The sequence below is a fragment of the Gouania willdenowi genome, chromosome 6 (assembly GCF_900634775.1).
Source record: "Gouania willdenowi chromosome 6, fGouWil2.1, whole genome shotgun sequence".
Taxonomy (NCBI): domain Eukaryota; kingdom Metazoa; phylum Chordata; class Actinopteri; order Blenniiformes; family Gobiesocidae; genus Gouania; species Gouania willdenowi.
Window position 1 is genome coordinate 50,478,860 of NC_041049.1, and position 6,784 is coordinate 50,485,643.

The window sequence follows — 6,784 nt, forward strand, 5'->3', positions numbered from 1 at the left end:
GTCAAGTTTTGCTGGTGATTTCTGTGTCGTTGCTTTGTTGTGGGGTGTGAGTGCAGCCCTTGCCTGTAAGGCGTCTGGCAGGTGGTGTGTGCTGCATGCAAACCACCAGATGTTTCTGAAACGAGCCACTGGAGGACGAGGAGGAGGAGGAGAAGGCAGGCGGGCTACAACAGCAGGCAGAGTGGGCTGATTACCACCGGGGCTTGGATGCCATCAGGAGCCCTGGGCACAGACAGCAGATCTGGCACACACCTGGACTCCAAGTCCGTCCCTTGGAAAAAATAAAGCTGATCCTATATACGCGCGCTGAGACATGCTGACAGTGGCGCAGAATGCACAGACAGGTGCTATTCCCTCAAAGCAGGCGTTTGGATCTAACAATATTACTGGCAGGTGTTGATGCTATCAGAGTCGTCACAATTCAGGCTCAGTGCCATGTAATGAGAAACTTTTTTTCACTGTGTTCTCTGTTCAAAATGAAGCGTTACATAAACTCAGATTTCCATCCATCGACCTTTAGTCCTATTTAGGGATGCTTGGGGACACTGTGTTCTTTCTGTTTGATGTTCCCAGGCTTTGCTTGTCATGACTGACTGACTGAGTGACTTGGGGCTGGCGAAGTTATCTGGTTACTATGGTGACGGCCATTTGCCCAGCCTTTAACCCTGCTCGATTCACTCAACGGAGGACAGCTCGAGTGCAGCACACCCATTTACTCTCTTAAATCTCATCATCTCGCTTCAGTTCCTCCCACCCAGGAACAGATTAATTAACACACACACACTGTGTCCTGACCCCGTCTTCTCACACAAACTCATTACCGCCTCAGACTTGCTCCCAGCCCCTCAACGTTTAGGATACATTTGTGAAACGTGGGAGAACCCAGTGATGACTCACATCTGACAAGCAGAATAAAACCCTCAACAAAAGATGATAATTGAAAGATGGGATTCAGGCCGGTAGCCATTGATAATGCAAATGAAAAAGGCTGGAGAGCCTTATTGAATATATCTTGTGAGTTTCCAGCGCTGACCGAGACCTTGCAGATATAAAATCATCTCTCCAGCAGGATCAATTTCTTTTAACACTAAATGTGTTGATAATGCCTCAAGCTTGGCAATGGACTTTAGGTGAGGATAGTTGGAGGGCGTTAATGAGATAGTTGACACTTTTAGGGTTAATGAGCGGCTTGAGGGAGAAGGCTAAATGATTAGACTTCTGCATGAATGAGCATTATAATGGCTGCCGGAAAACAGTGTAAACGCTGCAGATCCACTGCAGCCAATTATTTAACATAGAGAAACACAAACCTCTCGATTGTACTTGGTAGCAATATTAAAAAGGACATGGGATGTGTTATTCATTGTTCTTTTGTCCTTTACTGTGAGGGTTTGGTAGTTTATAGACACTGATGCGCCTCAATGCTTCTAAAACAAAGTCAGCAGTGAAGGGGGAAGAAAGGAGGCGGACAGGACAGATAGGATAGGAGGACAATGAGCCCCCTCCACTCTACAGATCACCCATCAGCTCTGTCATCCTATAATGAATATCAGTTAAATTGCTTCGTGGATCTGAGGAGTTTGGATGTCAATGTGATTTGTGCGAGTGTGGCGGATGGAGGGGCCCAGACTAATGAAAGGCGAGGCTAGCCTGACAGAGTGATGAGCATCAAGCCCATCAGACCAATCACACGAGAATGGCTGACAGCGCCAACAGACAGACAGCTGAAGAGGACAGAGACTATATATTTAGAAAAAACAAAATGGCTGCCAAAAAAAAAGTAGAGGATGTCTTTACAGCTTAAAGAATGCCGTTGTTGTTGTTGTGCTTGTTCATTTTGTGTAAACTAACCAGACACAACATTTCTGTAAATCAATAAATTAAGTTAGAGAAACATTTTAGAGAAGCCTGTGAAAGAACACAAAAGATCAACAAGGAAAAAAAGATATCTTTTATTTAATTTTCTGCTGCATTTATTTGTTTGTTTGCTTGTCTGTTAGCAGGTCCAAAGTACTTTACGGATTTTGAAAAAAAATGTATCCAAAAGTAAACTTTACACCGTAAAATATTCAATTAAGGGATCAATATATTGATTCTGGATCAGATGAAAAAAAGAATCGCTATCTCTAATAATAAGGAAGTTTTTTCTTGCCACAGTCGCTAAATGCTTGTTCATGTGGATCTTGTTAATTTTTTTCTTTCTTACTATGAATTTTATATTGTTAAAGGTAGGGTAGACGATTTTCTCCAGATACACTTTTTAAGTTTTTGGTTAAAAATGTCTTTATGTTCTGACTGAAAATAAGATCGTATGTGCTCTAAAAAGGAATGAAGAAATCTGTCATCTGTAGCAGCTGTAAACCTGTAAAAACTTCGACCAATCACGTCTCCCTGCTCGTTCTCGACCCCTTGCGTGCACGAGCCCACACTCAAAGCGTGTCACCAGTGACAGACTTAAAACAGAGCTTTTAGTCACATTTTTTAACATATAATGATAAAGTTTAGTGTCAACTTACTGCTGAATGAGATGACGAAGTTTCTTCTACACAATACAAGCGATGAGTTGAGGTCTGCAGCGGTGCTCGTGCATGTGAGTGAGATGGAGCACAGAGGGGAGGGATGTAAAGGTGGAGCCGTCGGGGAGGCTACATTCAAAATCATGCTAGCTTTCGAAAATCACCTACCCTGGCTTTAAGCGCTTTGAGATTACTTTGTTGTATTGTATTGTTGTATGCTATATAAAGAAAGTTGAATTGAAATTGAATTAATCGTTAGCGAAATATCAAAAATTCATATCTTGGTTTGTAGTAGATCGATCTTTATTAAGTTTGACACACTTATGTCAGGTTGGTTTTTCAATGACCTCACCAAGTGTCATCCAGATCAGATCTGGATTGCACATCTAAGAAAAAAAAACAGGTGTCTGTACATTTGGTCCGATAATCGTTACTAAAGGTAGGGTAGGTGATTTTGAATGTAGCTTCTCCGACGGCTCCGCCTTTACACCCTTGCCCCTCCCCTCTGTGCTCCGTCTCACTCACATGCATGAGCGCCGGTGCTCCAGAAGTAGACCTCAGCTCATCACTTGTATTGTGTAGAAACTTTGTCGTCTCATGTCTCATTCAGCAGTAAGTAAGCTCTAAACTTTATCATTATGTATGTTTAAAAAAACGTGACTAAAAGCTCTGTTTTAAGTCCGTCACTGGTGACACACTTTGAGTGTGGGCTCGTGCACGCAAGGGGTCGAGAACGAACAGGGAGACGTGATTGGTTATATAAAAAAAAAAACGTCTTTTTTTATTGGTTGAAGTTTTTACAGCTGCTACAGATGACAAATTTTCTTCGTTCCTATTTCAGAGCACATAATATCTTAATTTCAGTCAGGACATCTGGAGAAAATCCCCTACCTTACCTTTAATAGAGATGGAAATTTCTTCAAAGCTCTTAAAATGTGAATGATTATGGTACCATGATCAGGATCACTAATCCAGATAACTTGATGCCAATATCATGGCTAAGAGGATATTTGGCACTTGGCAGAGGTTTGTGCGCTCTGAGTGCTCTTGATGTTGTTATTAATATTAGGACATTAAACAAATCAAATGCTCCTATAATTATCTCTGACATGATGCCATACTTAATTATTTAAACTACTTTTTAGTGTAAGTGCGGTCATGCAGGGATAGGGAGCCTTTGTACAAGGAATGGGTTAACCTACTGGGGCTAACATTTCTGCATGTTTATGTGGTTGACCTGCCTTCAATACACCTTACAAATGTCTCAGGGCTTGATTACTCATTACAATAAGGTGTGTCCAGCACAGGAGCATATAAAACATGCTGCTCGGCCAACACAATCTAATGAGGATACTGCCACAAAGATGAATGTTTCTATTTTTATGCATGCCAACACGATTTCTGCATTTTTTTTATGTGCTGGTGGACACACATTTTAAACCCATGTATTTGGATTGGAGGTTATTTTGTGCAATTACAACTTATTAAAGCATTTTATTCAGGGTTAGGGATGGTGATAAATCCTATTGATACATATATATATATATATATATATATATATATGTGTGTTTGCAATTTGTTCGTGAGTTTCACGATCCCCGTGAGACTGGGCTTACTTGGCAGCCCTACAGAACCAGGATAACCCTCCTCTTCTCTGCAGATAGGATGATTTGTTAACTTGTGACAGCAGTGAAGGAGTCATAAAGCCAGGATCTCTGACCCTCATTTCTATAGCATGGATGTCTCACACACATCATGACAACCAATCCAGAAGTCACGGATCTGTCAGACTTTATACAATAAAGAGAGTAGCACATTTTATTTCTTCTTAATAAATTATATCAGTAAATTAGCCTTCAATCAACTCTAGAGTTCAAAAGGGTGAGTTTAAAAGTATATAAGTTCTGTATGTCTTTTCTTGTGGGCGCAGCTTCTCTTGCTGCTGTGTTCCTGTGTTCTGCCGATGCCTGAGCTGGCTGTCAGAGGTATTTTGGTGTGATATCTGACAGATTTGCTAAAGACACTCGTCTCTGGGCAGTACTCTATATATCGTTAGTTTAATGCACAATGACATGACCAATTATAGCGAGCTCCATGCTCAAATAGCATGTCAAAACCTGTGTATCAATCCATTAGATCCCGTCTCCCATCACATTAAGTGGTACCTTTAGCGAGCTTTTCAGCACGTAAAGAAAAATGCTTACACAATAGAAAGTCTGCCCGTGCCGTTCACAGAACTGATGTCTCTCTTTACTCCCTTTCTTTCTTTCTTTTTTTCTTTCTTTCTTTCTCTTTCAGTCTCCCGCTTCCCAGCTCTCTCACTCATTTGCTCACCCAAGCCACGAAGCACAAAATGCATAAACAATACATCTAGATAATGGCCTGCATTGTTTACTTTGCTCTGAAAATATATTTGTGCAAATCTCTAAAACACATTCAGCGGGAATCTTTCACTTTGTGCAAAGCCATGTTGACATTGGAGTGCTCTCAAAGGCATGCGACGTGTCATAACAACACCATACATCACCGTTCCAATTGGAATAAAAGGCTATGATGTGCATAAATTGTAACAAACCAGTGTATTTGACCAGTTTCTCTCCCAGTATCCTACATCAACCTGCTTTGTTGGCCGTGACGGTGTGTGTGAATGTGTGTGTGGGCGGAGGTGTGTGATTTAGTGCAGTTGGTCCTAACGACCTCTCTGTCCTTGGGATGAGGACACACAGCCTGAGGGCTCATGGCGTGGAGGATGTGCCTTGGACCGCCTGGCATCTCGCCTGGCACCACACGTGGCAACACGTCCACACGCTGCCACCTCGCTGATGGATCGGCCTGTCGCTGCAACCACCCTAATGAAGTAACTTTTTGATTTGTTGTCATGTTTTTCTCCTTTTTTTTAATCAGCTTGGATTTCTCCCAGGTGAGAAAACCCTTTTGTCGGGTGTCATGCGTTGTGTATGTGTGCGTGTGTGTGTGTGTGTGTTTGCTTGAGGATAAAATCGTGCGCAATCAAGAGGTCAGTCCATCTATGAATACTGTAAGAAACAGTGCTGCCCCGTGGCAGAAACTGCTCTTTTCACGGCGCCGTTTCACACGAGACGCATCAATAAGACACGATTACAACGCTGACAAAATTCATCTCAACTGTCATTTCACGAGGCTCGGATTTGATAGCGCTCTGATCAGGTTACATTAGCGGGAAGCTGCTGAATGATTTGGAAGGAAATCAAAACCCATTTGACTTCCTTCTGTTTATAGAAGACTTATAACAATCCCTTATCAGCTACAAATTTTATTTATGAGAAGAAAAAACAAACACCATTATTGCACCATCCAGTAATGATGGAGAATCTGAATTTTTAAGAAGGTCTACTGAGAACAGCATTGAAATATGTTGTTAATCATACGGTACAATAATAAAGCTCTCATCCCACATGGAGACATGCACAATCGCACACCAATTTAAATTTAAAGAGTCTAATAAACCTGACATAGGCCTACATGTCTTTTGGCTGTGGGAGGAGCTCTGAGTGCCATTAGAAATCCAACACAAGCACAATGAGGACATGCACACTCCACACAAAGTGACAAATATTATTAAACTTTAATAGCATGAGTAGGATGAAGCCAAGGAAGTGTTAATATTGTCATAAAAATGTATTTAAATTCATTTCCTCTGAGATTTTCCTTTGCTGTTTCTGTAATAGTGGAATATGATGTCCTAAGAGACCTACTTATATTCATCACGGAGATTGTTGCAGACAGTGGAAAAGCTATCTGTGAGACAACTCATCCTCTCCGTGTTGTCCTTCACGAGCTAAACATGACAGCTCTGTCCAGAGAAGGAAGGCAAACTCAGGACATCTGCTTCTCTGCTTTACCAAGACATGGCGGAGATTTTGACACCTTGACACCGGGTGTCAGAGTAATCTGACAAGACACGTCTCATCTTTTATCAGAGCGTTCTCTCTACATCAATCTGTCTACCTTTAGACGGTCAGACCTTGTGTATCGGTAGCAATAAAAAGGGATGACCTGTGAGGCTCACAAACGAGGGTTAAAAAGGATAAAGACAGAAACAGAAAGCGATGGAAAAAGAAAAGAGTCAGACTCATGACCTCTTCGGACGAGCGACGTGTCTGAAGCTGGCAGGGGACGGAATTGAGAGTGACACTCCTGGTAGGAGCTGCCAAACTGCCACTTCCTGTCCTCTTTATTCACACGTAGCAGGAGTTTATGCTGGACATTTGAAGAGCAGAGAACAGACA